Source organism: Stenella coeruleoalba (genome assembly GCF_951394435.1).
Source record: "Stenella coeruleoalba genome assembly, chromosome: 12".
Lineage (NCBI taxonomy): Eukaryota > Metazoa > Chordata > Mammalia > Artiodactyla > Delphinidae > Stenella > Stenella coeruleoalba.
This window is the reverse complement of record NC_137158.1, coordinates 87,925,632-87,952,953: the sequence shown is the minus strand read 5'-3', so window position 1 is coordinate 87,952,953 and position 27,322 is coordinate 87,925,632. Positions and strand designations below refer to the sequence as shown.

General features: G+C 48.4%; 1 protein-coding gene across 2 annotated transcripts in view; it reads left to right on the top strand.

The window, feature by feature from the left end:
- The window catches only part of RPS6KA2 (ribosomal protein S6 kinase A2), a 386,569-nt gene that overhangs the window by 22,852 nt on the left and 336,395 nt on the right, over positions 1-27,322 (top strand). The window contains exon 1 of one of the 2 annotated variants that reach the window (XM_079938705.1): positions 11,780-11,825. The exons of the other annotated variant lie outside the window; for it this stretch is intronic. The gene's annotated coding sequence lies outside the window, so the exon portion shown is untranslated. Of the gene's footprint in view, positions 1-11,779; positions 11,826-27,322 lie in introns of those variants that run through there. 2 annotated transcript variants of the gene reach the window in all.

The window sequence follows — 27,322 nt, the reverse complement described above, 5'->3', positions numbered from 1 at the left end:
AGAGAGTGCTTGGTAATTCTGGAACTTCATTTTTTCCAGGAAGTGCATGGGTTACATGTGCACAAACACACACACTATTTTGCTGACACCTTAAAAAAATCCCCTTAGCAACTAATCAGTTATCATTTATTAAGTGCTGCCACATATTCAGCACTGCACTGGGTGCTTTGGTGAACGCAGAATAACTTGTCCTCTAGCATTTAGTGGCATCTTGGCTTACGTTAATAAACATAAGCCCTGTTCCTGAAGGAGGGACAGAACTACCCCCACCAGCCTGCAGGTGAGACGGAGGCTCTTGGGCCCACACACGGGACACCTCCAGTCTTGACCAGGGGAGGACTGTCACTGCACCATGTTCTCACAGACCCCCTGACATCCCAGCCTGAAAGGGCACCTCTCTGGTTCGGAGGAATTTTAATGCGCCCTTTGAGACCCGTCAGGGTGAGAGTGAGTACGGTGTTAGGTGTGTTGGTGGTGGTGGTCCTTTGGTCTTATTAGCTTATTATCCTAAGGGTATCTTTCCATGCTTTTGCTCTGCAGAATTCTTTTCAGATCTCAAATGCCGATGCAGAAATAGCCATGGCCATTGTTTTTACTGGTCTAGTCATCCCTTAAGCTAAATGCTTCAAAGAAAACCTTTCTTCTTGTAAGACCTTGTGTCAAGGTTAGCTTGTTCACTCTGTTCTTACATTTTCCTAACAAGATAAGCAAGCGTGAATCTTTAAAAAAAAAATCAGATGTAGACAAAGTTAAGAGCATGAAGAAAAACTAGTCCACACAAGCAGAGGAGCCAGAGCTGGGGCTCCCGGCACCTAGAATTTGGGTGTGTTCTTGCAGTTGGAGAAGTGCATCTCACATTGGAAATGCTCCTGCCCTTGGGTTCCTCTCTTAAGGAGCCTAATTCAGTTGTGGTTTCAAATGGCCCATCTCATTTCCATTTTCTCCAATAAAACAGAATTCTGTACCACTATAGTCATTATTCTGTAATCGTGACTATTATCATGTACTTCAAATACTTTCACCAGGAGTAGATACTTGATTCCATAGATTATTCGGAAGATTCCTGTGTTTCTAGTGGTTGTTTACATTCTAAGAGAGTAACTGTCATGGTTCTAAGAATTTACCAAGTACCATTTGTGCATATGCTTAATTTTCTTATGTCAGTACAAATTATGACTGGTTCCAATTCCTTCCAAGGTCTAGTATAGAGTCTGGGGCAGAACGGTCTTCAAAGTTTTACTATTTATGGTCTTTAGTTATTTTTATTGTTTCTCGCCTTCTTGCATTCTTAACGTGATAACTGATGGTCATTTCTTTCTTAGTAAAGAGACTCAACTATTATTAAAACATAAGTAAAACTAGAAATAGAGCTATTATATGACCCAGCAATCCCACTCTTGGGCATATAACCAGAGAAAACTGTAATTTGAAAATATACATGCACCCCAATGTTCATCGCAGCACTATTTACAATAGCCAGGACATGGAAGCAACCTAAGTGTCCATCAACAGATGAAAGGATAAAGAAGATGTGGCACATATATACAATGGAATATTACTCGGCCATAAAGAGGAATGAAATTGAGTTATTTGTAGTGAGGTGGATGGACCTAGAGATGGTCATACTGAGTGAAGTAAGTAGACAGAGAAAGACAAATATATGATATTGCTTATATGTGGAATCTAAAAAAAGGGGGTACAAATGAACTTCTTTATATAACAGAAGTAGAGTCACAGATGTAGAAAATAAACTTATGGTCACCAGGGGATAAAAGCGGAGGGGGGAAGATAAATTGGGAGATTGGGATTGACATATACACACTACTATATATAAAATAGATAACTAAGAAGAACCTGCTGTATAGCAGAGGGAACTCTGCTCAGTACTCTGTAATGACCTATATGGGAAAAGAATCTGAAAAAAAAAAAAAAAAAGAGTGGATATATGTATTTGCATAACTGAGTCACTTTGCTGTCCGAATCATCGGTCTGGGCTGGTTACTGATACTCTTCACTTCTCCTCAAGGCCAGACACTGTGTCTACGGTTTCCACAGACTTCACACTGTCTTTTTAAAGAGGTATTTTATATATTCAGCTTATAGATATCAACATTAATATTTTTGTTTTCAAAAGGAACCTGAGTTGTTTCAACAGGGAGCGGTTTTTTAAAAAATCTAGACATATATTTATTTTCCTTTAACATTCTTATTTTATTTATTTATTTTTTTGCGGTACGCGGGCCTCTCACTGCTGTGACTTCTCCCGTTGCGGAGCACAGGCTCCAGACGCGCAGGCTCAGCGGCCATGGCTCACAGGCCCAGGCACTTCGCGGCATGTGGGATCTTCCCAGACCGGGGCACGAACCCGCGTCCCCTGCATCGGCAGGCGGACTCTCAACCACTGCGCCACCAGGGAAGCCCAGCATTCTTTCTTGAAGGCCATGGTTTCTCACGTGAATGCCAGCAGAAATGCCTGGTATTTGCAAGGCCAGCATCTTTCAGACGAGGACTGGCTTAGGGGAAACGGCAAAGGTCCCACATCTTTCATATGATGTTTTGTTCCTGTGGCGTTAGCTGATGTGCTGTATGATTAGCCTATGAAAGTGGAAATAAATTTTGGAACAAACATATGTGGCTCAAAGCTAAATTAAATAAATCCCTGAAAATTACTTAATTGACAATTACTGCAGAGTATACCGAACTAGAAAAGAGGACAAGCCCGGCAAGTTAGTAAGACTCCCAACCGGGAGGCTGCACATCACCAGGTGGTATTTTTTTTTTTAACATCTTTATTGGGGTATAATTGCTTTACGGTGGTGTGTTAGTTTCTGCTTTATAACAAAGTGAATCAGCTATACATATACATATGTTCCCATATCTCTTCCCTCTTGCATCTCCCTCCCTCCCACCCCTCCAGGCGGTCACAAAGCACCGAGCTGATATCCCTGTGCTATGCGGCTGCTTCCCACTAGCTATCTACCTTACGTTTGGTAGTGTATATATAGTATTTTTACAAGATGGTGCTAATTTCTGGGAAGCGTTACATGTGGGCGAAGGAGTGAGTTGAAGAGGTCAGTGTAGCTATTTCATCATTTTTACTGTCTTCTGTATTTGCCTGTGCATGTTCTTTCTTATGAACGACATTCATGCGGCTGGAGCCCAGGGCTGTGTTTCTACCCGGAGGCGAGGTGCCTTCACGGCACAGAAGACCTGGGGCCCAGCTGAGGCGAGCAGAGCTCCCGCGGCCGGGGTCACACTGACTTTCCCCAGCAGAGACGAGGCGTTAGCTGGGAAGCCTGCAAACAAGGCTTCTTCTTTAGAATGTTCTCCTAGCATATAATTTACTTTTCATAATAAAGAGATGCTGTTTACTCTGTGCTCAGCCGTTTTTTCCTCCTCGTGCATAATTTCTTCTGGAAAGAAGCCGCGGCTCTGGTTCAGCGTCACGACTCTGTAGTGTTGGAAATGGGGCTTTGGATTCCAGTGAGCGTTTGTGTCTTTCTGGACCAAACCGCAGGATGTTAGTGTATAAAGTGGCTTCTGGAAGCCTCTTTGGAGGCTTAGGCTTCTTGGAAGCTTAACTGTCGCCAGCTGAAATGTTGTCCCCTGTGCCCTGGCTCGTCCCTGAAGAAAGAAGGCGTGAACCGGGGTCTCCATGAACCAATCTGACTGGACCTTTGGGTCCTGCTCACTGTGGGACTCCTGATTCATTGTTATAGCCTCCCCTGGTCCCCTGGGGGGGTGTTAGCTTGGCTGCCATAACAGAGGACCACCAACCGAGGGGCTTAAACAATAGACATTTCTGTCTCTCAGGTGTGGAGGCTGGGAGTCTGAGATCAGGTGCTGGCAGCCGGGCTCCCTCTGAAGGCCGCTGGGAGGGTCTGCCCCAGGCCGCTCTCCGGCTCTGCCAGCTCCCTGGCTGTGGCAGCAGAAGGAAGTCTTCACGGGGCCTCCCCCTGTGCCGGTCTGTGTCCACATTTCCCCCTTTTGTAAGGAAGTCGGTCGTAACGGATTAAGGTTCACCCTACGCCGGTGTGATCTCATCTTTGCTAACTACAGCTACACAGACTTTATTTCCACATAAGGTCACACTCTCAGGTAGTGGGGTTAGGACTTCAGCGTGTGAATTTTGTGGCAGAGGGAGCTGCGGAAAATACAATTCAGCCTGTAACAATGGATACCATGCCTTTCTGTTAAAATGAAAATTAATTTCGTTTTGAGGTTTTTGGAGCAATTTGTGAAACCTGGAGAGTGAAATACCAAGGCTGGTGATCACTTCACTAGAAATGAGTAATTCTCTTCACTTTACCAAATCCTTTGGTCACAGCAACCTGCAAAATGGAGCAGCCCTGGGTAAACCGTTGGGTCATTTAGCGCGGACGTCAAGCCCGCCTTATCATCTCAAGTACTGGGTAACTCGAAATCAGCCGGGGTCCCTTCCTTTAGGTCAGGAGACACATTTACACACACATTTCCTGCCGTGTTGTTTGTGAGAGAGACCCCATCATGCAGACGAGAAGGTGAACTGCAGAGAAGTTGGGTCTTGGTGGTAAAGTGGGGCCGCTATCAGATTTTCTGATTCCTACTTCTGTTCCGGGAAGAGTCCTTTGGCTGTGGAAATCCACAGGGCGAATGCGCTCTCTCCCTCCGCCGCCCCCCCCATCTCCCTCCTGCCCGTCTTTCTCAGAAAAGAGACCCCTTTTAAGATTCAAGGCGTAGTGAGTACAGGAGGTGCTGGGAGTTTTTCATTAGTTCAGGAGAGAGAGGATTTTTGTTGGGGGCTGGCTTCTGTGAGTTTGATGTCAATTCGTACATCTCGTTTCACAGTGACTGTGACCAGGGGCCCTTGAGACACTCCCACTGCTTTTAGTCTGCAGGCTTTGCTTCGTGAAAGACTCATTTCTGCAAGGATGCTTCAACTACTGTTTCTTCTTGGAAATTGATGCTTGTGTGGGGTTCTTGGGAATCAGCTTCTTTAGGTGTTGTTGAAAAAGTTGTTCAAGTTTTCTTGGGATTTAGGACTTAATTTCTTTGCCCTTTATTTGCACCTTTATCCTTTTAGTTATTTGGGTGTCATCATTATTTCCCTTCTGAGAAATAGTCCTCCTCTCATTGTTCCCGTTTCCTAATTCGAGCTTTACAAATGGGGCTAATCTTTTACTGGACAGATACATCTTTTTGAAAGTTGTCTTTTTTACTTTATTTTATGTTTTGGTTTCCTAGGTAGTCTGTTCTTCTTTCCTCTCCATCTGGGACGCTAGGTACCCTGTCTGGGCAGGTGGCACCCATGGAGGCAGACGTGGGAGGAGACTTCACTGAGGTGGTTGTTTGCTTTTGAGTAACAATCTTTGGTGTTTGAAAGGCAGCCCTGCAGAGTGCAGTGGGCAGGGACACGTGATCCCAGGCTCCTGGGTACAGAATCCAGTCCCGCCCCCTTGATTGATCACTTCACTCCTCCAAGGAGCCTCTGCTTCACCTGCGAAACCGCTGAACAGACTTCAGTCTCTTTATTAGTGTCACATTTGCATAGTTTAAAAAGAGATGACATGCTAAACGATGCACTGTGTTTTCAGCAACTTCTAAGATATACCTTTAATATGAGCTCTTTTGTGTCTGCAGACAGCTCGTCTGATCTGTACGATTCCAGCCCATCAGCCCAGGGATGCAGGCGGCTGGTCCATCACAGGAGGTCCCGTCCAGCGTTCCTTTCCCCCTTGCTCCTCCCCCAGATGAAAGGACCAGTGTTTCCCTTCAGTCTGCCCATCTCAGAGTACTTGTGGAAAATTCCAGAAAGTGTAGGCTTTATGAACTCCCAGTAAGGAGCCCCATTTTACTTTTCTCCCCACTGCCCTTCAAGATCTCCCTGTGCTCAGTCCTTCAGATGGAAAAGTCTTGACATCTCGTCAGCACTACTTTTTACATCAGTGATTTCCCTCCCTTTATTACACAAAACCATTTCAGTTTATCTGTTATTAATCTGTGACCTTTTACTTTATGCCCCAAATTACCTTACTTTGGTGAACACATTGGAACCCTTCGCTCTGATCTGTCAATCAGTGAATGCAACCTTTGAAAACAAACAATATTGGTATTATTTTTATTTTAATGGAATTAATTTTTAAGATCCTTACTGGTCCCATTTTATAGAAAGATAAAGTGACTTTTGTAAATCAACACTAAGAACGGAAACTTTACTGTTAATTCGGACTATATTTTATCCTCTGAAACATGAAGTATCTGGGATTTGAACGAGTTTGTTGTTTTTTGCTTTGATAGTGAATTGGATTTCTTAGGGATTTTATTTAAAAATAAAAACACAGAGATTACTGATAAGTTTTGGAAGAAGTAAGCCATTTTCTTAGATATTTTTCCCAGAGATAAAGGAATTTTCCATAGAAATGAATACACTTCTTCCAGAAGCAGCATTAAATTGTATTAGACTTTAACACCATTTCCCAAAAGAGGGAATCAAAAACAGATTAGCCTCAGAAATGTGGGGAGATGAATGTATTTCCATGTGCACATGTCTTTTGTTCTAAGACAGAAACGGTGTGAGAAAATAGACAAAAGAGACCAAGAAAAAAAAAAAAGAAATAAAGGAGGGAAATGTTCCCTAGAAAATTGCACTCCTGGTTTCCCTCCTGCAGAAAACTGGGGTCATAGATCCTCAGCTGAGTCAGCCGGGACTTCACTTCCGGTTCTGCCACTGCGGGAGTGTGTGTCTCTCTCTGAGCCTCCGGGTTTTCTCACCTGTGAAATGGGACGGTAAAATCCACATCAGATGGAAAATTAAATGAGAAACTGTGCGTGGTGCACGCGGCATCTTTCCTGGAACTTAGCAAACGGCTGATAGTGCGTTGTTTGGATGAACGTTCCTCCCTGCCCAATCCCTGTCCGGACTTCAACAGATCCCATCGTTTGGGAGTTTAAGCAGCCCACCCTCTTTTCATCCTGTCTCCCGAGAACAGCACAGCTGCTACATTGCCGAGGTGCTGCGGCCACACTTCTGCCCCAGGGCGGCTTTGGCTGGAGCAGGACAAGCCGAAGGCCTCAGGGAGAGGCAGCAGGGCGCCGGGACCCTGGGCTCACTCCCAGCCCTCCTGGGCCCTCCTTTCCTTTTCCCCGAGGGTGTCGTCCTAACGCTTGGGGGGCGGGCGGGGGGACCCTCTAGGGGAGAGGCTGCTGCTCCAGCTGCCCCGTCAGCGGCAATTCCACGATGCAGGGAGTTTCTGAAATATTGATGCAGGAAAAGCAGCTCCCCGGCACCTGGCCTCTTGCCTTGGCCCCCAGTGCTCCACGGGGCTCAGAGGAGTCCTTGGCAAAGGGAGGGGTGTGTGTGCGTGAGTGCACGCGCGTGTGCGCTGGGAGGGATCAGGGCAGAACCTGCTGCAGGCCCCCTCCTCTCCTCCCCTCTTCCCCAGCCCTCGGTTGCTATGAGGTTTCTATGGCAGCGGCATCCTCAGACCCAACTTTCACCCATCATTTAGAGCCAATTAAGGTAAAATAGTGGGGGAAGGGGGGAGGGAGTGGCAATGTAAGGGGGAGGGGGCGAAGCAGGCAATCCAATCCGAGGCTGCGAGGGGAGCGCTCACTCCGCCAAAGTCGCAGCACGGAGTCTGAAGCTGCAGCTCGGTCTCCTGCTTCCCCCGCCCAGCCCGAGCGAGCGGGACGCAGCCGCAGCCCCTGGCGCAGCCCCAGGGCCGGCGTGGGGCGGGGGAGGACGCGCCAGCCGAGCAGCCGTGTTGAAGCCGCACGACCCCCTTCGCACACCAGCACCCCAGGGCCCCGCCGGCGCCCGCGGTCGTCCCGGCTTGACTTCGCCCTCAGCAGCCCCCTTCCTGCCAGCAGCGCCGGCCTCTGCCGCGGGCTCTGACGTCCTGTCTGGCCATCTCTGTGCTGTTTGGGGCCTCTGGTTATCATCTTTCTCACTCTCAGTACTTGATCAGAGGGAAAGTTTTCAAAGATGCCGATTGCACAGTTGCTGGAGCTATGGAAAAAGATAGAGGTGGAACCTATGGAAATAGAGGTGAGTAAGGGCGAGAGAAGAGTGTCCTTTTCCACAGTATCCTGAAAAACCCTGGCTCTGCGGCCGGCGGACGGTCTGTTACCGTAATGAATTCATGTTTACTGAGTGGCTATTACGTGACCGAGTCTGGGATTTTTAACGAGCATAGATGTGTACGTGTGTACACACATATGAACAGTACATATCTGTGTGTACACGCACCCACACAAGGCGTCGTGTGTGGTGTAACAATATGAATGAAAATGAGTGAATTGAAGAAAAAAAAATGGTTGCTCTTAGGCCAAACTTCAGGGTGTTCTTAGAGTCTGTGTTTGCCTTAAAGGAGTCACGTGCTTCCAAACTAATCTGCATCAGTGTGATTTCCTTCAACAAGTGGCTTCAAATGCTAAGCCCTCCCCAGCTGCTGCAGTGCAGGATAAAACCAGAAGGGAGAACCAGTGATGAATTCTTGTTTAAGAAACAAGGCATAAAGATTATGCAGCCTTAATAGGGTGTATGTTTGAATAAAGGGGAGCGATTGAAGATGAAAAGATAATGAAATGAATGTGTCAGGGCTGGCTGGCCTGTGGGGAGCACGTCTGACACCGCTTAACTATATTCTCCCCCAGGGACATGGAGCTCTCCTTGCATGGATTTTGATTTGTTTAATTTGAATCAGAAACAATCAACGTATATTTTTCCTAGAAGAGAAAGTTCCCCGAAGTTATTAAACCTATTAAATTGGTATGCCTGTGCTGTGTTTATAGCAACTCAAATCGCATTTATAAATGGCAGATTTTAATAACTGACTACCTCTTTGCAAAATCCAACCTTTAACTTTTGCCTTATCTCCTGTATGCGGCATTATAAGTTCAATTCTTACTATTCTAAATGTTACTTATTTTTATATATACGTACTGTATACTGAGACAGTCACAGAATTTTAAAGAGGAGGATTCTGTTTTAGAAGAGAAGTTAGTTAATATTTTATATTTAATACTCTTTCGGAAGTCCGACTAACTTATTCATGCTTGGAGCGTATACTTGGGTCACAGGGGACTGTCGGCGTAGCACAGGTACTAAGCCTGGTGTTTAGATGGAGATTGTCTGGTGTAGCACAGACGTTAAGCCTAGTGTTCAGATGGAGCAACACGGACGCTTTGCTGGTGAGAAGCACCTCAGTGGAAGGAGATGACAGCACGGCTCTGCGGGGCTATTGATGCCTCTGCACACGATGTTATTCTTGGTGGCGGCGGCAGTGCCTGAGAAAGAGCCTCCGCTTACAAAGGTTGCCAAATCACGTTTATTTTTTTCTTTTGAGAAAGATTGGGTTTTTAAAAGTTGAATTAGTGATGAGCCAGAAGTCCCACTCTTACTTCCTGCTGCTTCTCGAGCCCCTCCTGGTTATCTGAACTGCTGCTGGTGGTAGAGGCCCAGCTGTCAGCCCCTCAGCAGCCAGGCCCTGTGAAGGAAGCCCTTCTGTAGGGGGAGGATTTGGCCCTGGGCTTAGAGAAAAGGACGGGGGCGAGGAATGAAGGAGGCTTGGAGAGTGTCTCCTGGGATCTGGACTCTACATCGCGGCCGCTGACCCAAGCTCTGAGGGCAGCGTGCGCTTTAAACCCTTCCAGAATGATTGAAAGTGGACCAGCAATAAATATACTCACGTCATTAAAAAATGATATCATGATCCTAGAAAGACCTTGCAAATCGGAAGAATCTGAAGCAGAGCTGGCAGAGAGACTGCACGGCCTTGCCACCCCATCGAGAGGGCAAATTTATAAGTTTTTGAGGTTGACGTGTATGTGCAAAAACAAATAATAAAAATGCTATAAATTAAATGGTCCTGAGGCAAAAGAAAATTTCTTCAGGCTTCCTGGGTAAATGTTTTAGGATAGTAGATCCTATGTAGTGGGTTAAGATAGAGCATTTAATCCCTGTTTATTTGGAACCCAGAAATGAGAGCTCTTTCCACAGAAAGATTAAACCTGAACTATTAACCCTGAGATATTTCAAGTTCTCAGGAAAATATGAAATCTCTCTATTTCGGAGCTCAGAGGCTGATTTTATTTTCCAGTTTTGCCCATGTTTTATGTTGTGTGATGTTAAAATAGCTCACATATCAGGAAATTGGGCAAAACTAGATGGAGTACATTTGGCCTCTGAACTCCAAGTTAAATGTCATAAAATCCTTGCATAAAAAGCATGCGTGCTTTTTATGAGAAAATCTGCTGCGTGATGTTAGTGCTTACAGTATTTGCTTTTACACGCATTTAACATGACCGATCATTGGTTTTCCAGGGGTAGCAATCAACGCTCTTGGATTCTAGGTTTTTCCTGCCTCTATGAGTTGCTTCCCCTTTAATTTCTTTTCTCATCTGCAGTGAGAGGGAACTGAACTAGGTTGGATTTGAGGGTCAGTGGACTGTATCCTTGTGTCCTGTATCCTTGTAAAAATCATTTCTGCTTCAGCACACAGACCAGGGGAAATTCATTTCATTGTCTAGGAAACGCATTTATGGTTTATGAATTGTTTTGAGGTATTTTGGAAGGCGTATTTTACCCACGAATGAGGCATGTTGAGAAGGAAACGTATGCTAATTAAAAACTGGGACCGCCATAAAATCCCGGAAGGAGCTGGCATCAGAAAGAAGCGTGCAGTGCTGTGTGAACGGTGTTTCAGCGCGTTAAACGCACGTCTCCGAAGCAGGACTTTTCAGTCGCTGCCTTCAGCGCGGCCCCAGCGCCCAGGGCGTGCTCTGGGGAGAGGTGAGGACACCGGAGGTGTCCTGAGGAAGGCAGTGCGGGAACCACCCCACAGGGGCCGGCGGCCCATTTTGTTTGTTCCTTCCGAGGAGTGAGCATGATTTCTCCTTCGGGGATGTCATCGCGCATTAGAGAAAGGAGAAGCCGCATTTTTAAACGGTGCAGATCCAACAGGACTCCCTGAAGTTCACAGTGTAGCTTGTACAGGGACGATTGTCTCACGGCTCCTGGGCTAGAAATGAAACTAGGAGAGTTGATGACAGCATCCAACTCTGAGTGTCCACTGCTCACTCAGCAGAGCCAGTGCTAAGTGCTGTGAGGTCTTATTTCCCTGAATTCTGTCCGTGTCTCTAGGCGGTAGATATTCTTATGGTCCTGATATTATATATGGGGAAAGTGAGGTGTGGGGTAAGCAATATTGCCTAAAGTCATTAAGTGGTAAGCAGAGCTCAGACCCAGACCCTCCTGTTCAAGCCTTACCTCGTGCAGAGACACAACGCTTTACATTTTTATGAGCCGGAGACTTGACTCTCTCTGATTTAATTCATTCTCTGAGCTTTGGCCTGAGATTCTGAATTTGTTCCACTCAGACAGCTCCCCCGTAACCTGTTTCTGTCCTGACAGCCCGAGTCTTTCAGGGTCATGTAAATCTACACCCCGCCCTCACCTTGCTGGTCAGGGCTTTATGTAAACCACCTGCTTCTCCTTGCAGTTGTGGTATAAGCCACACACATTTGACTGATCTAGTAATTTGTAATCATGGATATAAACACTCACTGCCTTATTTGCCTCCTGTTATATAAAGGATCTGTCTTTGGCATGAAGCATCGTAGGGTTTCAAATAAACTCTGGGGGAAGGGGACCTTGATGCCATTCCCATGTCCTGCTATCCTAATACTGAGTGTCTAGTTGGTCCTTTGCATTCATTACCTGTGTGATGCTACTTACAAGAATGTAGGCATGCTAACAGCATTTAATGTGTATCTTTTGTCATCAGGCCACCGCGGAGGACCTGAACCTCGACTCGGAGCCCACCGTAGCAGACGCTGTGGAAGAAGTAACTTTATATAGTTTATTATCTGGGGGAGGAAGGTGGGGTAGAGGGAGGAAATGGAAGATTGAAATTAATAGCCCCCAAGTGGTTATTTTAGTGAAATATTGTATATATACATACATAGGCACAAACACGCGTGCACACGGATAGGTTGCATGCATATTATAGTCAACAATTTCCCTCAAGAGGGATACTTAGAACATAGGAGGAAAAATTACCAACCAAGGTAAGATTCAGAGCCTTCCAGTGTGAACTTGTCAAAGGGGAAAAGGCAGGTCACTGCCAATTAAGGCAAGTGTGGAGAATAGCCAGTCGGGCATAGAGAAGTGATGAATCATCTTACCTGCCAGAGGTCAGGTAATGTAGCCTCTTAGAATGTTTGGTGACATATGGTCGGAGCCCCGGGCGGAGGTGCGCTCCCTTTGCCAGGAAGCAGCCCCTGCAGCGGTGGCGGAAGGAGAGGCGTGCGCCGGCGGAGGGCCGAGAGGGTCTGGAAAAGGAGTGATAGGCGTTGCCGGGAGGGGGGTGTCCTGCGGTGGACGTGGAAGGTAACAAAGCGCATTGGCATCGCTGACCGCCTGGTCCTCCACTTCCTGCCCGGGCGGCAGGGGCCCGACGGGCTCTCGCCGAGGGGAAGGTCCAGGCGGCATCGGCGTCGTGGGGGAAACGTGACCGACGAGCACTCTCAGATGGCACCTAGGACACCCAAGAGCTACATCCAAAGTAGAATGACGCTGTAGTAAAGGAATCCTGTTTACGCAGATGTATTTCCACCCCTTGTAAAGAAGTTCCCTCAGCAGCTGGAGCCTTGGAAAGTCGACAAGGCAATTAAATGGAGGCCTCAGCTACCGAAGCTGCTCAGCCCTGTGCCACTTGGAACCGTAACAGTTGTAAAGTTGTGCAACTCTGTGGCCTTTTAAAAATGGCTGGTGAGGGAGGTCTGCTGGGCTGGGAGGGGCAGATCTGTGGACACTGCTGGCTTTGCGAATGGTCTGCTGGGATGCTGAAAAAGCGTGTCACTTCCATCCAGATGCGTCCGCACCGCACACGTTTTAAGCCCAGTGCCCCTGGATCTTATGATCACATGACATATCATGTGGGTTAAATAAAGAAGAAAAGCGAGAAGCTGCCTCACCCTTAGCTGGCTGCTTTCCTTCTGTGCTTTTGTCACTGATCTGGGAGCGTGGAGCCCAGCTGTGCTCCTGGCTTTGCGGTCATCTTACTGCGTTCACGAAGAGAACATTTGGGGGCTTCCCTGGTGGCGCAGTGGTTGATAATCCGCCTGCTGATGCAGGGGACGTGGGTTCGTGCCCCGGTCCGGGAAGATCCCACATGCCGTGGAGCGGCTGGGCCCGTGAGCCATGGCCGCTGGGCCTGTGCGTCCGGAGCCTGTGCTCCGCAACGGGAGAGGCCACAACAGTGAGAGGCCCCCGTACTGCAAAAAAACAAAAAAACAAAAACAAAAAAAACAAAAAGACAAAACAAACAAAAAAAGAGAACATTTGGCTGGTAGGTGTAGCCCTGCTTTTGCCAGTTCCACAGAGGTCAAAGGGTAAATAGACAGGTGAGCCCCTGGCTTATTTGAAGAGATGGATATTCAACTGCATACCTGCCCAGGGGCAGGGGCAAGTAAGGGAGGAATACCCACCCCTGCAGATGAGCGAGGCCCCAGGCCAAGGTCTCCAAGGACCCAAGCCACGCTGCGCCTGCCACTGGGGTGTGTGGGGACTCTGATTTCCAGGGAACCTTCGGCGTATTTCTTGCATACAGACTGCTTAGGTCCTTCAGCTGTCAGCTGCCAGAGGCAGGCTCCGTGGTGCTCACGGTGGTGATCAAACTGGCGACGCGATTGCCTGTGTACCAGGATCCCCTCGACATGCTTAGTAACTAATAGTCTGTTACTTCATGAACTACAGTGATTTCCTGAGACCTCCTGGTCTCAAGTCATCTGATCCCTCACACTTCTGATGGAAAGGTAGCTGTTAATTTAAGGCAGTCAAATCAGCGGACCCCCTTGAAGTTATTATTATTATTATTATTTTTGCGGTACGCGGGCCTCTCGCTGCTGTGGCCTCTCCCGTTGCGGAGCACAGGCTGCGGACGCGCAGGCGCAGCGGCCATGGCTCACGGGCCCAGCCGCTCCACGGCATGTGGGATCCTCCCGGACCGGGGCACGAACCTGTGTCCCCTGCATCGGCAGGCGGGCTCTCAACCACTGCGCCACCAGGGAAGCCCCTTGAAATTATTTTTGACAACAGAACACGAGATAGAGGCAGTGATTACAGTTTCCCCATGTCACCTAGTCCGGATGACAGAATACCAGTATGTCTTTGGCTCTTAATGAATGCAGAGTATCTTAGGAGTATTTTACAGGATGTGGCGCTGATGTGTAGGTGCATTCGTAGCGTTCTGGGAACTGAAAGACGCGGGGTGTCCAGCTGTTGGCGGCTGCTTCCGACAGACGATGCTGAAAACTCTGCTGCAGGTTTCAGCCCAGCAGCAGGTGAACGTCACCCGGGGGTTCTGAGCGGTTGTCTGATTTGTACTGGGGCCAGATTTTCCCTGTACGTCCCCCTTAGCCTTCAGAGTGGCGCTCTGCAATCCATCTATAACCGAAGGATTTGTGGCTCAGACCAGTGAAATCAGATGGCAACTGAACTGGGCGTGAAAGGCGTCACAGCTTTTGCCAGTCTGAACGTGTACGATGACTAAAAAGTCTTGTTTAGGAAAAAATATCATTCACCTCAGCAAGGGTGTGTTCATTCATTCAGTCAATCAAGAATATTTATTGGAAGCCTGTGGGTAAAGCCTCGTGCTCGGTGTGGAAGTACGAACAGATGAACGGGAGTGACTGTGAAGCTTCCAGCCTTGTAGCGCCTTTAACTGATACGGCTTCTTGCGTGTGGAACGTTCTTCAGGTACACGTGTGCGTGTGTATTAATACATATATGTATAAGGTATAGGACACACTTGGGATGTTTTATGCATAAGTGTCTCCACGTGTGACTCTTGTCCACTTGTATCTCATACCACAGCTCTGTCCAACCTCTGAAAAAAGAGCTCTGGTGAAGGTCAAGACTAAAGATTGAAAATGAGACAGGAGTCGGTGTCAGAAGCTGCGTGTTCCTGCCACTTATCTTTTCCTCACCTCTGCGGAGGGAAAGGCTTCCTCTCTCGGAGAGTCCGTGTCGTGCAGGGATTTGTGTCGTAAATTCACAGGGGGGCGACTCAGCATGATTTCACTTGACCCGTCAGAGGCCATCACCCTTTATACTCTGGAAAACAAAACAAAACAAAACAAAAAAGCCTCAGCAGATCCCATTAGGAAATATTCCCTCAACTACTTGTTCGAGGGGTTCCTGGAAGGGCCAGGCAGAGAGAACAAGTCTGAGGCACCTGCTCTGTGGGGTTTTGTGGTCCTATTTCCCTGCTCCTTTTGGCAGGTGGTGCGTAGCAAAGCCAGTGGAAATGCTGGGAAATTAGGACACCGAACAGAGTTAAAAGTTTAACACGGAAGTACATGCCTCGGTGGGCTGGGACACGGCGGTGCAGAGTGGGAGCCTCTGGAAGGTTAGTCCCGGGGTGACCGCAGCCTCCCAGCCCTGCTCACGAGAGCCCCCTGGTTGATCTTGAAGGTGGGGGCGGGGTGCTGTGTGGAAGGGGGAGCGCAAGGCCAGGGGAGCGGCGGCCCGTGGCTCCCGGCTGTTTCCACGTTGCAGAGGTGGAGGTGCTGAGCCTCTTGGTGCTGGTCAGCAACAGCTCCTGCATCCTCGCTCCATCCTTCAGTCTTCCGTCTCCAGGTATTTCAGACACATGGGGGATTTTTAGGCGAGTTTCTAATTTCACAGAACAACCTGTGGAAAACATTAGAACTTGTTGCATGTATTTTCTAAAGTGCTTAGATTTCAGGAGTCTGTTTATTAATAAAGACCATTTTCTTCTCTGGTCAACCTTAGAGACCAGATCCAGAGAAGTTGTTTCCAACATTATCGTGGTTTCACCTTATTTCCTCGTGACTCCTGGGGTGTTTCCCTCTCCTCCTAAAATTCTACCCTCGGTTTTCATAGCAGAAATTCTGGCATCTTGGAGACAGAATGGAGCGGGGGTTGGGTGGCAGTCCTGTTGTCAGCCATCGGTTGGCAGGAGAGTGCTGTTGTCACAGAGACCTGCCCCCGAGGGGTGTGGAAGAGGGAGGCAGATGCAGCTCTCAGGGCCGAGTGAGGATGCTTCAGGATGGAGTGCCAGCTGCCCGGCCCCTACCCTCTTCTCGGGGGTCAGGGGATGAGTGGGCAGTTCCTCGGGCAGGTGTACCGTGACTCCCAAGCATCTATCAGCGTGACCTCCTTCAATGGCCAGCCACCTGACTTCAGAGCAGCTGCAGCTTGGACGTCTGCAGTTCTCTGCTGGGGAAGAGGGGCGAGGGGCAGGACAGGGACGAGCTTTGGGGGAGCCCTTTAAGCTTGAAGGAGAGAATGACCCAAGAGTGTTTTCAAAGCCCTTTGGCCTAAGTCATGGGAACAGCAAGCTCTCGGCCAGGTCAGGACTGAGCCGCCTGCACCCAGGTCACCTGCAGATGCCAACAGGTTGCCTCTTACCTGTCCCGCCCCGGGAGTCTAGACAGTTTCATTGCTCCTTAAAAAAAAGAAAGACGGAAGAAGCAATCCAAACTGGATTGCATAGAAATGAGACAAGCAGAGTAATGAAACCTCAGAACGAATAAAGCAATTACAAGCAGTGCAATTACAGCTTAAGAAGATGGTTGGGAGTTTGAAAAGAGATGGATAGATGATCTTCCCAGCCTGCTTGTTACCTGCCGGCAGTCTGCCTTCACAGCATCCACCTGTCTCTGGGGGCTGGAGTCGGCAAAGGCATGTCGACCATGTCACTGTTTGCATTTGCGTTCCGTGTTGTTTTCTGCCCAGCAAAAGGCAGGAATCCCCCTAAGCCTTACGGAAAGTCTAGAAAAGAGCAACGTCAACACAGTGCATTTTGGAGAAAGGCTAATGCCCTGCACGGCCGTAACCGTAACATTGGCTTCACCAAACGTTAGCACTTACTGGGGCAGACACGCAGGAAAAGGCACGATTTGGGGCTGAAAATTGGTGGAGCGTATTTGATGTGTCAGTGGTGGTTATTTGCAAGAATCACTGTGAGCCAAGCAGCCTGGCTCTGTCATCAGGAGACACCGGCCTTTTCGGTTATCACATCATCCCTAAGTGTCCGCCGTAACCGCTGTTGGAAGCCGGAAGCCGGCTTGCAGCTGTTTTCGGTTTCTGCGATCCTTGTCTTTCTGCTTCTGTAGCCAAGTCAGCAGGAGCACGTTTCAGAGTGCTTTCTCTCTGAGAATAAAAGGACTACTCCGTGCTAACAGGAACAGTCTCTAGAACCCTGGGCACCCGTGTGGGACGCTGTCTGCTGCCGCCCCATCTTTGGGCGAGCAGAGCGAATTGTTCACATCTTATTGGGTACCAGCTGTCGCCCGTGTGAACAAGCCAGCCGCCTGCGTCTTCCTGACAGCCCTGGGGGGTGGGGCTTTCCCTGCCAGCACAGTGACTTCACGGGTGGTCTTGCCGGGAAAAGGTGCCCACCCTGTCATGGCCAAGAGTAACCTCCTGTGTTGAGATGGTTGCCAACTCATGAAGCAAAACCGCTAGTCAAAGCTGCCCTTTCCCTGCGATTTAATGCATAGCAGTGGCTTGGAGGAAGCCCTGGGATCAAGGTAGGGTGTCATTTAGGGCCTCCTGTGTTTGAAGCCCATAGGAATGACCGTGCACCTCTGCCTGCAGAGATGCTCTGTAAGGACCCTGCTTTTAATGTATCTGATTTATATCCTCTTCCATCTTCCCAGACTCGGGGACCTGGAAGGGAGGTCTGTTACTTTCCCTATTTTTCAGGTGGTGAAACTGAGGCATCAAAAGTGATGTAATTTGCTAATTATAGCAGAGAACCAACGAAAAGGGGACTTCAAAGCAAAGCTTTTTCTACTGACTTATTTTCTCTTCCTAAAATCACTGATTGCCCTCAAGATACCTGACGTTAGGTGGTGGATTGTTGGCTAATGGAATCAGGGCCTGGGGTCAAAGGCTATGCTCTGTCCTCTTCTCTGGGTTTAAAACATTACAGGTGCCTCGGGGACCCTGCCCCGTGTCCCCGGGGGCTCAGAAGCAGCCTTGCTGTAGCCCCATCTGTTTCCAGTGGCCCTTGGAGCCCACCGACCCTGCAGTGTCACTCTGCTTCTCTCCCCTTTTCTCTTTTCAAAATTCTCTCTCCTTCTTCCTTCAAATTGGGAAAATAGAAAACTTGATCTTTTTTTATGTGTATGGAAAACACAGGGGAGCTTGAGCTGGAGGTCCTGTTGAAAGATTACACACCCCACCCCTGCTTTTTTGGCCGGTGTCTTTGTCATGGGTGGGATACATTGTTGACTTACTAGAATCACGAAAGTTTCTTATACTTTATTAACATCAAATGGATCATTTGAATAATTATGGTAAGAGAGGATATATATATATATATATATATATATATATAGAGAGAGAGAGAGAGAGAGAGAGAGAGAGAGAGAGAGAGGGAGGGAGAGAGAGCGCGGATTTTCCTCCATAATAATGCTGTACATGTGTGGGTAAGATTCAAAGTATGAGATAGAAAATTGTGTAGTGTCTTATCCTTCAGATATTTTGAAGTAAAACAACCCCCTAAAACCCTGGCTCTTGTAACACAGATGCAGCTGGGAGCTGGGTGCGGAGACATGGACTTTGCAATTTATGTGAGTCATACAAATCTCTACGGAATCATTCAAACACTTCTTTCCGAGATGTGGCACCGAAACAGCCCACAGTGCCAAGTGCACGTTGAGCGAGCGCCTGGCTCATTGCAGCAGACGCCTCCCGACTGCTCCCTCCTCCGGGCACCTCTGGGGACACCAACCGGGGGTCCCGGCTCCTCCATCCCTAAGTCGGTTCTCACCTTCTGTCTCAGGTAGAATGAACGGAGCAACCGCATGTAACATATACGGAGAAGACAAAAGAAGGATTCCAAGTCCCGATTTGAGGATTCAGACACATAAGTGCCTATTTTTAAAATAATAGGATAAATACAAGAGGGTGATTTGTAGCACCCTTCCTAGAACAATGGACGGTCTCAGGTGTATCCCGGGTGGGTGTGGCAGCTTGCCTTGGGCATCACAGCCCACGGCTATTCATCTGGCTCAAGCCAGTTCTCCCTCCCCCGCCCCTGTCCTCCCTCTGCCTCCCTTTTCTTAATTCTTTGGGCAAATGTCTACTGAGTGATGGTGCCGAGCCTGGCACTGTGCCAGGCTCCTGCGACTCAGTGATTCAGATAAATGAGGCCAGCTAGAGTCTCCGCAGCACGCACCTTACATCTCAGCGTTCTTGCAAGTGAACAACTGACTAATAAGATCATTCCGTGTAGCCATGAGGGCTATGGAGGGAGAAAGCAAGGAAACCGAGAGTGATTTGAGCTGGGGCCGGATTAGCAGAGCAGTGGTTAGGGAAGGCCTCATCCAGCAGGTGGAGTTTAGGTTGGGACTTAAACGATGGAAGAGACCAACCCCCCAGACCTGGGGGAAGATGGTTCAAGGCAGAGGCAGCCGCAGGGCAGCTGGGGGGCGGGGGGGGGGGGGGCGGATGGAGCAGCCCCTGCCTGCAGCAGGCCCAGGCTGGCGGGAGCTGAGGGAGGAGAGGAAGGCCCTGTGAAGGGATGCGGAGACCCGGCAGGCCTTCGGATTTTATTCTGAGTTTTCTGGGAAGCCACTGGCGACTCCTAGGCAGGAAAATGGTGTGATGGCGTAGATTTTCTTAAAGCACAGTCCCTCTGGTTGTTGGGTGGGGAAGCAGGGAGTTCGTGGGGAAAGAGTGAAGGCAGGGAGACGGGTTAGGAGGCTGCTGCCAGGTCCCGGCGAGGGGCGGGGTGTCGGGGTGCAGAGTCCCGAGGTGTCGCTGTGTTGCAGCCGGCAAGGGGCGGGGTGTCGGGGTGCAGAGTCCCAAGGTGTCGCTGCGTTGCAGCTGGGCCTCTTGCGGCTGTGGTACCGGATCCTTTCCTGGGCTGCAGAAGGAAGTTCCACGGATGGGGCAGCTTAGACAACAGCAGTCCGTTCCCCGGCTCTTCTGGAGGCTGGAGGTCAGATCAAGGTGTCAGCAGGTTGGTTCCCTCTGAGGCTGAGAGGGCGAATTCGCCCCAGGCCTCCGCCCCGGGCCTCTGTGGCGGCCGCGGTCCTTGGGGCTCCTTGATGTGTGGACACATCACGGGTCTCTGCCTCTGTCTTCCCGTGGCCTCTTCCTGTGTGGTTTTCACCTGGCCGTCTTCTGATGAGGACACCAGTCGTATCAGAGCGGGGCCCACCCTGATGACTCTCCTCCTAACTACACCCGCAGAGACCCTGTTTCCAAATAAGGGCACTTTCTGAGGCGCTGGGGCTTAGGGCCTTGACAGATCCTCTGGGGACAGACTTCAACCCATAACAAATATGACACTTGGGATTCTCAGTTTTGTTGGGTTCAGGTCTCAAAAGTCTTGGCCAGAGACCGTGCTTTTCCGGGCGTGAACTAAACCCGTGAGTGTCCACGGACTGGATTTCTGTGGCCCTCTCTGGCTCCCCCGCCCCCGCCGGGCCGTGTGCTTAGTCCCATCTGCTGCGCTCTGCCCAGCACACACTTTCACGCAGCAGAGGCTGGGTCACTTTTGAGGCTTGTCTAAGGACACCAGAGCACAGGCGAGCACCCGAGACTTGGGCCACCCCGAACTCCCGGTGCTGGGGGCGCCCAGTTTGAGACCAGAGAATACTTTGCGGTGGTTTTGCATCAGACCCCTGTCCTCTACCTGCACGACCCTTACCCTGGCCAGTCCTTGTCCCATTTAGAGGGTAGTCAGCTGGGTGTCACACTGACACCAGTGAAAGGGAGGAACACGACACAGGTCCTGTCACTGTGCTGTGGACACCCTCTCGCGCCTTCTCTCAGAGAGGGAGCCCGACAAACAGGTCCTTTTCTGACCCGGCCGCCATGCGTCTCTGGGGGCCCAGGTGCAGTCCCCGTGTTGTCCTCTTACACACCTGTAAGAGCTGCAGCCTCACACCTTTTCATTTCTGTTTTCTTGCTCTGCAGTTAGGTTCCATTCTTGTCCCGCCATCTTTCTTCCTGTAACTTTGAAAGGCTGTGTCTTCCGCAGCTTTCCTGACACCTGACTCGCTCGTCTTCCGCGCTTGGTGGCTGGTAGTCCTGACCTGAGACCCCTGCCTCCCAGCGGCCACTGCAGAAATTAGAACACGTTTGCGGTTCTGTGTCCGGAGCGCTGCTGCTGAAACTGACGAGGAGAAGTCCGGCCCCTTCGCGTTACTCTTGGCTTTTCGTGGCACGTTGGAAGCCACCCCCACCACCATTTGCCCAGCCCTGGCACAGGCTGTGCCAGGCAAGCTTCCTGTGGTCTTCGGGCCTGGGCTGCCCCACAGAGGGTCAGCTGTGCCCAAGCTGGGAGGAGGGATGAGAGGGAGGAAGCCACCCAGCTCCCCGGAGGTGCGGACCCTCCGCGGGCATCGGGTCCTGTTTGCCGAGCTGGAGAACCCCCTGCAGATGTTGCGAAGCTGCACGTCAGCCTCAGTGGGCCTCGGTGGCCCGAGAGTCTGCATTTCTAATTGGCTTCCTTCCCAGGGATGAGGTTCTTCTGGTCCTTGGACCACACTCCGAATTCTAATGGGGACGGACCCTCAGAACAAGGGCACGGCACTCAGAGAAGGCGCTTCTGGAGCAGAGGAGCCGCCTGGGGCAGTCTGCGAGGACACTGTCACTGGCTTCCAAATCCTTTTTTCTCCAAGCAAGTGGCATTGTGGCATCTGCTTTTTTGTTGTTGTTGTTAGTGTCTACTTTTATTGCTATGTCACAAATATTTTGCTAAACATGTGACTAATACTAATTTTATTCAGTGGTTCAGCTGATGATCTCCTGGGGAGGTAGGCTTTTGTCCTTTTCTATTTTAATTATTACTAGTTTTAAATAACACAAACTGGGACTTCCCTGGAGGCGCAGTGGTTAAGAATCTGCCTGCCAATGCAGGGGACGCGGACCTCTCACTGTTGAGGCCTCTCCCGTTGCGGAGCACAGACTCCGGACGCGCAGGCTTAGCGGCCATGGCTCACGGGTCCAGCTGCTCCGCGGCATGTGGGATCCTCCCAGACCGGGGCACGAACCCGTGTCCTCTGCATCGGCAGGCGGACTCTCAACCACTGCGCCACCAGGAAAGCCTGGCACAAACTTTTAATCTCACAGTTCTGGAGCGCAGACATCCACCGTCACTTACATGGGGCCGTAATCATCGTGCTGGCAGACGTGTGTTCCTTGTGGGAACTGCGGGGAGAATCCGTTTCCATGTCTCCTCCCACTTCCCAGCCGCCCACACTTCTTGGCTGGTGGCTCCTCCTCTATCTGCAGAGCCAAGCACCCTCTCTCCTCTCTGACTCCTGCTTCCTCACTCTGACTGTGACCTTCTGCCTCCCTCTTTTAAGGACACTTGTGTTACACTGGGATGGCATTCGTTTTTAAACCGGTAAACTCAAAAGTCTCCGTTCTAAGATGAGAAGTAAGACAGTTTAGTTTACATTTAGAAAATCAATGTAAAGTAACTAAACTCTCAGATATGGTGTATTTCCCCATTTCTCCTTACTCCATCTTCTTTTATTTTTCTTAAAAGTTACTCTAGGAATAGTAAACATTTATCCACTTATTTATCTAAGAAATATTTCTTCAGCATCTGTTCTGTAAAAGCAGTTTACAAGACCCGGTGATGAATGACACGTGTCCACTGGTTTCAGGGTGTTTGTTGTGTAGGAGCAGTGATAACTATGGTACAAAGTATACAGTGATAAATGCATAAAATGATGCAGAAAGGTACTTTATTTTATTTGTTTTTTTTTTTAACATCTTTATTGGAGAATAACTGCTTTACAATGATGTGCTAGTTTCTGCTGTAGAACAAAGTGAATCAGCCATACATATACATATATCCCCATGTCTCTTCCGCCTTGCGTCTCCCTCCCTCCCACCCTCCCTATCGAACCCCTCTAGGTGGTCACAAAGCACTGAGCTGATCTCCCTGTGCTATGCGGCTGCTTCCCACTAGCTACCTATTTTACGTTTGGTAGTGTATATATGTCCATGCTTCTCTCTCGCTTTGTCACAGCTTACCCTTCCCCCTCCCCATATCTTCAAGTCTATTCTCTAGTAGGTCTGTGTCTTTATTCCTGTCCTGCCCCTAGGTTCATCAGAACCCTTTTTTTTGATTCCATATATATGTGTTAGCATACGGTATTTGTTTTTCTCTTTCTGACTTACTTCACTCTGTATGACAGACTCTAGGTCCATCCACCTCACTACAAATAACTCAATTTCGTTTCTTTTTATGGCTGAGTAATATTCCATTGCATATATGCGCCACATCTTCTTTATCCATTCATCTGTCGATGGACACTTAGGTTGCTTCCATCTCCGGGCTGTTGTAAATAGAGCTGCTGTGAACATTTTGGCACATGACTCTTTTTGAATTATAGTTTTCTCAGGGCATATGCCCAGTAGTGGGATTGCTGGGTCGTGTGGTAGTTCTATTTGCAGTTTTTTAAGGAACCTCCATCCTGTTCTCCATAGTGGCTGTATCAATTCACATTCCCACCAACAGTCAAGAGGCTTCCCTTTTCTCCACATCCTCTCTGGCATTTATTGTTTGTAGATTTTTTTATTTTATTTTTTTTATTTTTTGCGGTACGCGGGCCTCTCACTGTTGTGGCCTCTCCCGTTGCGGAGCACAGGCTCCGGACGCGCAGGCTCAGCGGCCACGGCTCATGGGCCCAGCCGCTCCGCGGCATGTGGGATCTTCCCGGACGGGGGCACGAACCCACATCCCCTGCATTGGCAGGCGGACTCTCAACCACTGCACCACCAGAGAAGCCCTTTGTTGAGTTTTTTGGTTAATTTTTCGGTGAATATTTTTTGCTTAAGTATTTTTAGGTGAAGTGTGTAAACCGTACGTTTCACTCCTAAATATTTCAATATGCCTCTCTCAAAAGGAAGAATGTTTTCCTGCATAAGCACAATGCCCATCGTGACTGAGAGGTTGATGCTTTCATTCTGCCTTCGCCAAAACCGCTGAATCAGGAAGGTCAAAAGCACTTCACTTTATAAGTTAAAAGCTACCCACCCTTCTCTCCATGTCATTTTACTTCCTTGAAAAAAAATCAGTTTAGCTAAATTGTACCTCTGTTGGACAGAGCATTGATTTCTAGCTGTTAATTTTAACTGAGAGCATTCGCTGCTGACCTCCTCCTCCTGCAAGGCTTTTAAGGATGGGGGTGCCCAGCCCATGACTCAGGCCTTCTGTGTCTACCACGCGGAGATTTGGGGTTTGTGGCCTGCAGCCTTTGCCAATGAGTTTCTGCTCATGCAGAGTCAGCGCTGGCTCTGTGTGCCTTGGAAGCAGGAGTAAAAACTAGCTCTTAAGCTAACTGTGAATTAGGACAAATTCTGCTTCTTGAGTGTCACTTCTCACATGCAGGCTGTATTTAATTCTGAGGGGAAAAACACTTGGATAGGTTATCAGTAAAATCAGTAAGCAAACAATTAACAACAAAATGCTTTGTTGTTCTGGCTCTGCTTAGGATGTAGAAAAACAGAACATCGTCAACAATGAGAAAAAACCAGGTAACCTGCAAAGTTATAACTTTCCTTGAGCCCATCAGAGAGCAAGGCGACCAGTGAACTTCACCCTAAAGGATGACAAGCCCCTTCAGGGAGGGCTGGGGCATGATCTGTTTCTCCTGGGCAGAGAACAGGTAGAAGATACGGCCACCATGAAAGTGGGTGAGAAGGAGACAACCGAGTGTGGGCTCGTGCACCAGCCTAGAATCCAGGGGCCCCAGGTACGGGATCCCACCCTCCCTCACATGTTCTCTCCGCGGGCCTTCCCTGGAGGTATGTGGTGTAAGGTCAGGGCCTGCCTTGAGGGAGCCCCTCAGTGTGCACGGCACAAACCCCTACCCAGCACGTGATGCAAACGCCTAAGACACTGGGAGGGCGTAGGACACAGAAAGCATAAAATATAAAAGAAGAAATAGATATGGCTTCTAAAAAACTAGATTTCTGTCCTTGAAAAGACACATCAGAAAAATTAAAAGGCTGGCCACAGACTAGGAGAAAATATTTTCAAAACACATAACTGGTAAAGGACTTATATCCAGATTACATAAGGAACTCTTAAAACTAGAAATAAGAAGACTAACACCCAGTAAAAACTGGCAAACTATTGGAACAGGTATTCTAACAGTGAAATCTAAGAATGGCAAATGAGCACATGAAAAGGTGCTCAACATCCTTAGTCACTTGGGAAAATGCAAAACCACAGCGAGATACCACCTCATACGTAGTAAGATTAAAAGTCCAACAATGTCAAGTTCTTGAAAAACTGTGGAGCAACTGGAACTCTCTTGCATTGTGGATGGGAATGCAAAATGGTGCAGCACTTCAGAACACGGCTGGCAGCTTCTCATAAAGTAAACATACACTCACCATACGAGCCAACGCTTCCACCCTTAGGTATTTACTCAAGAAAAATAAAATCTTGTGTCCACACGAGTACTTATATGTGAACATTTACAGGAGTTTTACTCATAATAACAAACAGCTGGAACTAGTTCAGATGTCCACCAACTTGTGAATGGAGAAACAAATTGTGTCACACCTCTACAAAGGGGATATTTCTCAGCAAAAAAAAAAGAACTAAAAAGAACATGCAGCAACATGGCTGCATCTCAAAGTTCTTATGCCAGTGAGAGAAGCGAGACCCCAGAGACAGCATGCTCTAGGATTCCATTATAGAGGGACAGAAATGAGATCGGTGGTTTCCAGAGAATGTGGACTGCAGAAGGGCATTGACCCCAAAGGGACGTGAGCGAGCTTTTAGGATGAGGGACGTGTTGTATATCTTGATTGTCGTGATGGTTACATGACCAGATGAATCTGTCAGAATTCATTGACTTGCATACTTAAAGGAAGTGAATTGTTCTGTAGACAATTTATATTTCAATAAACCTGACTTTAAAAATGTATAAACTCTGGGGAGCTACAGTTTGAAAGATTATGTAATAAAGGAAAAGTCCACACTTGCAGCCATAAACTCCACGAATGAGGCCCTCATCAGTACGGACTGTGGATGGGTGAATCTGTGCTGCTTCTGACCCTTCCCTTTGTTGGTTAAGAATGGTCTCTCAGATCACCTGGCTGGACCTATTTCATACCTTCGCAGCTGTGTGACCCTTCTGTGCTTCAGTTTCATCATGAGTGAGTGGGGATAACATTTGTATCCACTTCATGTTTTGAGGATTGAATGAGGTAATACTGTGCAAGTGCCTGGCTAACGGCCTGCATACAGTAAGCCCTCAGTAAATGTTCATGCTAAGATTACTGACCTCGTCATGGAAGGAAAAGCTTGCGGAACATCTCAGCTAGGCAAATTAAATTGCTCTTACCTAAGGGAGCATGCGGTTTTCAAATACATTGGCAAGATGTACTTACGATGAGAGATTTTAATGTGAAGGTTACAGAATTCTGCTCTTTCAGGCGTCGTGGACAAAGCTTCGGCTGAGCAGTGCTTTCCCAGTATTTACTTCCTTTAATTATGAGGGCTTGAAGGTAATAAAGGTTCACTTAGAAAATACTATGCATCGGTCATGGTTTTTATTAATTCAGGCTGTTTGTTTTTCCACTGAATTCAAATTAATGACAGTGAACATTCAAAGACAAAAGTTTAGGAACACATCTGTCAACTTTCTGGTTCCTATATGTTTTTTAATGTCGAAATGGTGGGACATTTCGATTTTCCTGGCACACTTTTTGAGACTTTCTGAAGTTCAGAAAAAATTTGTGTTCAAGATGAAACTAGTTTCTCTTGAGTTGACCTAACAGAGAAAACACCAACGTGATTCCCACTTTTCTGCTGTTTATTACTTTTAAGAGCTTGTTGTTTCCTGTGTGTTGTGTTACGGTCTCTAGAAGCAGTAGTGGTGGACCAGGGGCAGAATGCCCGGGGCTCCAGGCCTAGAATCTAGGGCCTGTCAGAAGTGGATTCGAACTGAATTCAAATCCTGGCTTGGCTTCTACAAGTTCGAGTAATTGCAAATAGGCATCAACAGTCTAGGTTTCTACTCCAGCTCCACTGGATGATGCCCCAGCTTCATGCCCAGCATGTCCAAATCTGACTCCTTGTGACCCCTCCTCTTCCTGTCTTCTCCAGGCTTGCAAATGCCGTCACCACTCTTTTCTTCCTGTGTATTCTCTTTCCTTTAATCATTAAAAGTATTCCCATGTCTCTCTCAAAGCCAAACCAGGAATCTGGTATGCATCTTGTATTCCACCTCTGTTATACGATTCATCCCACCCATTACTGTGTACACATTTCCTGTCTGTCTGTCCATCTGTCTATCCATCCATCCATCTATTATCTAT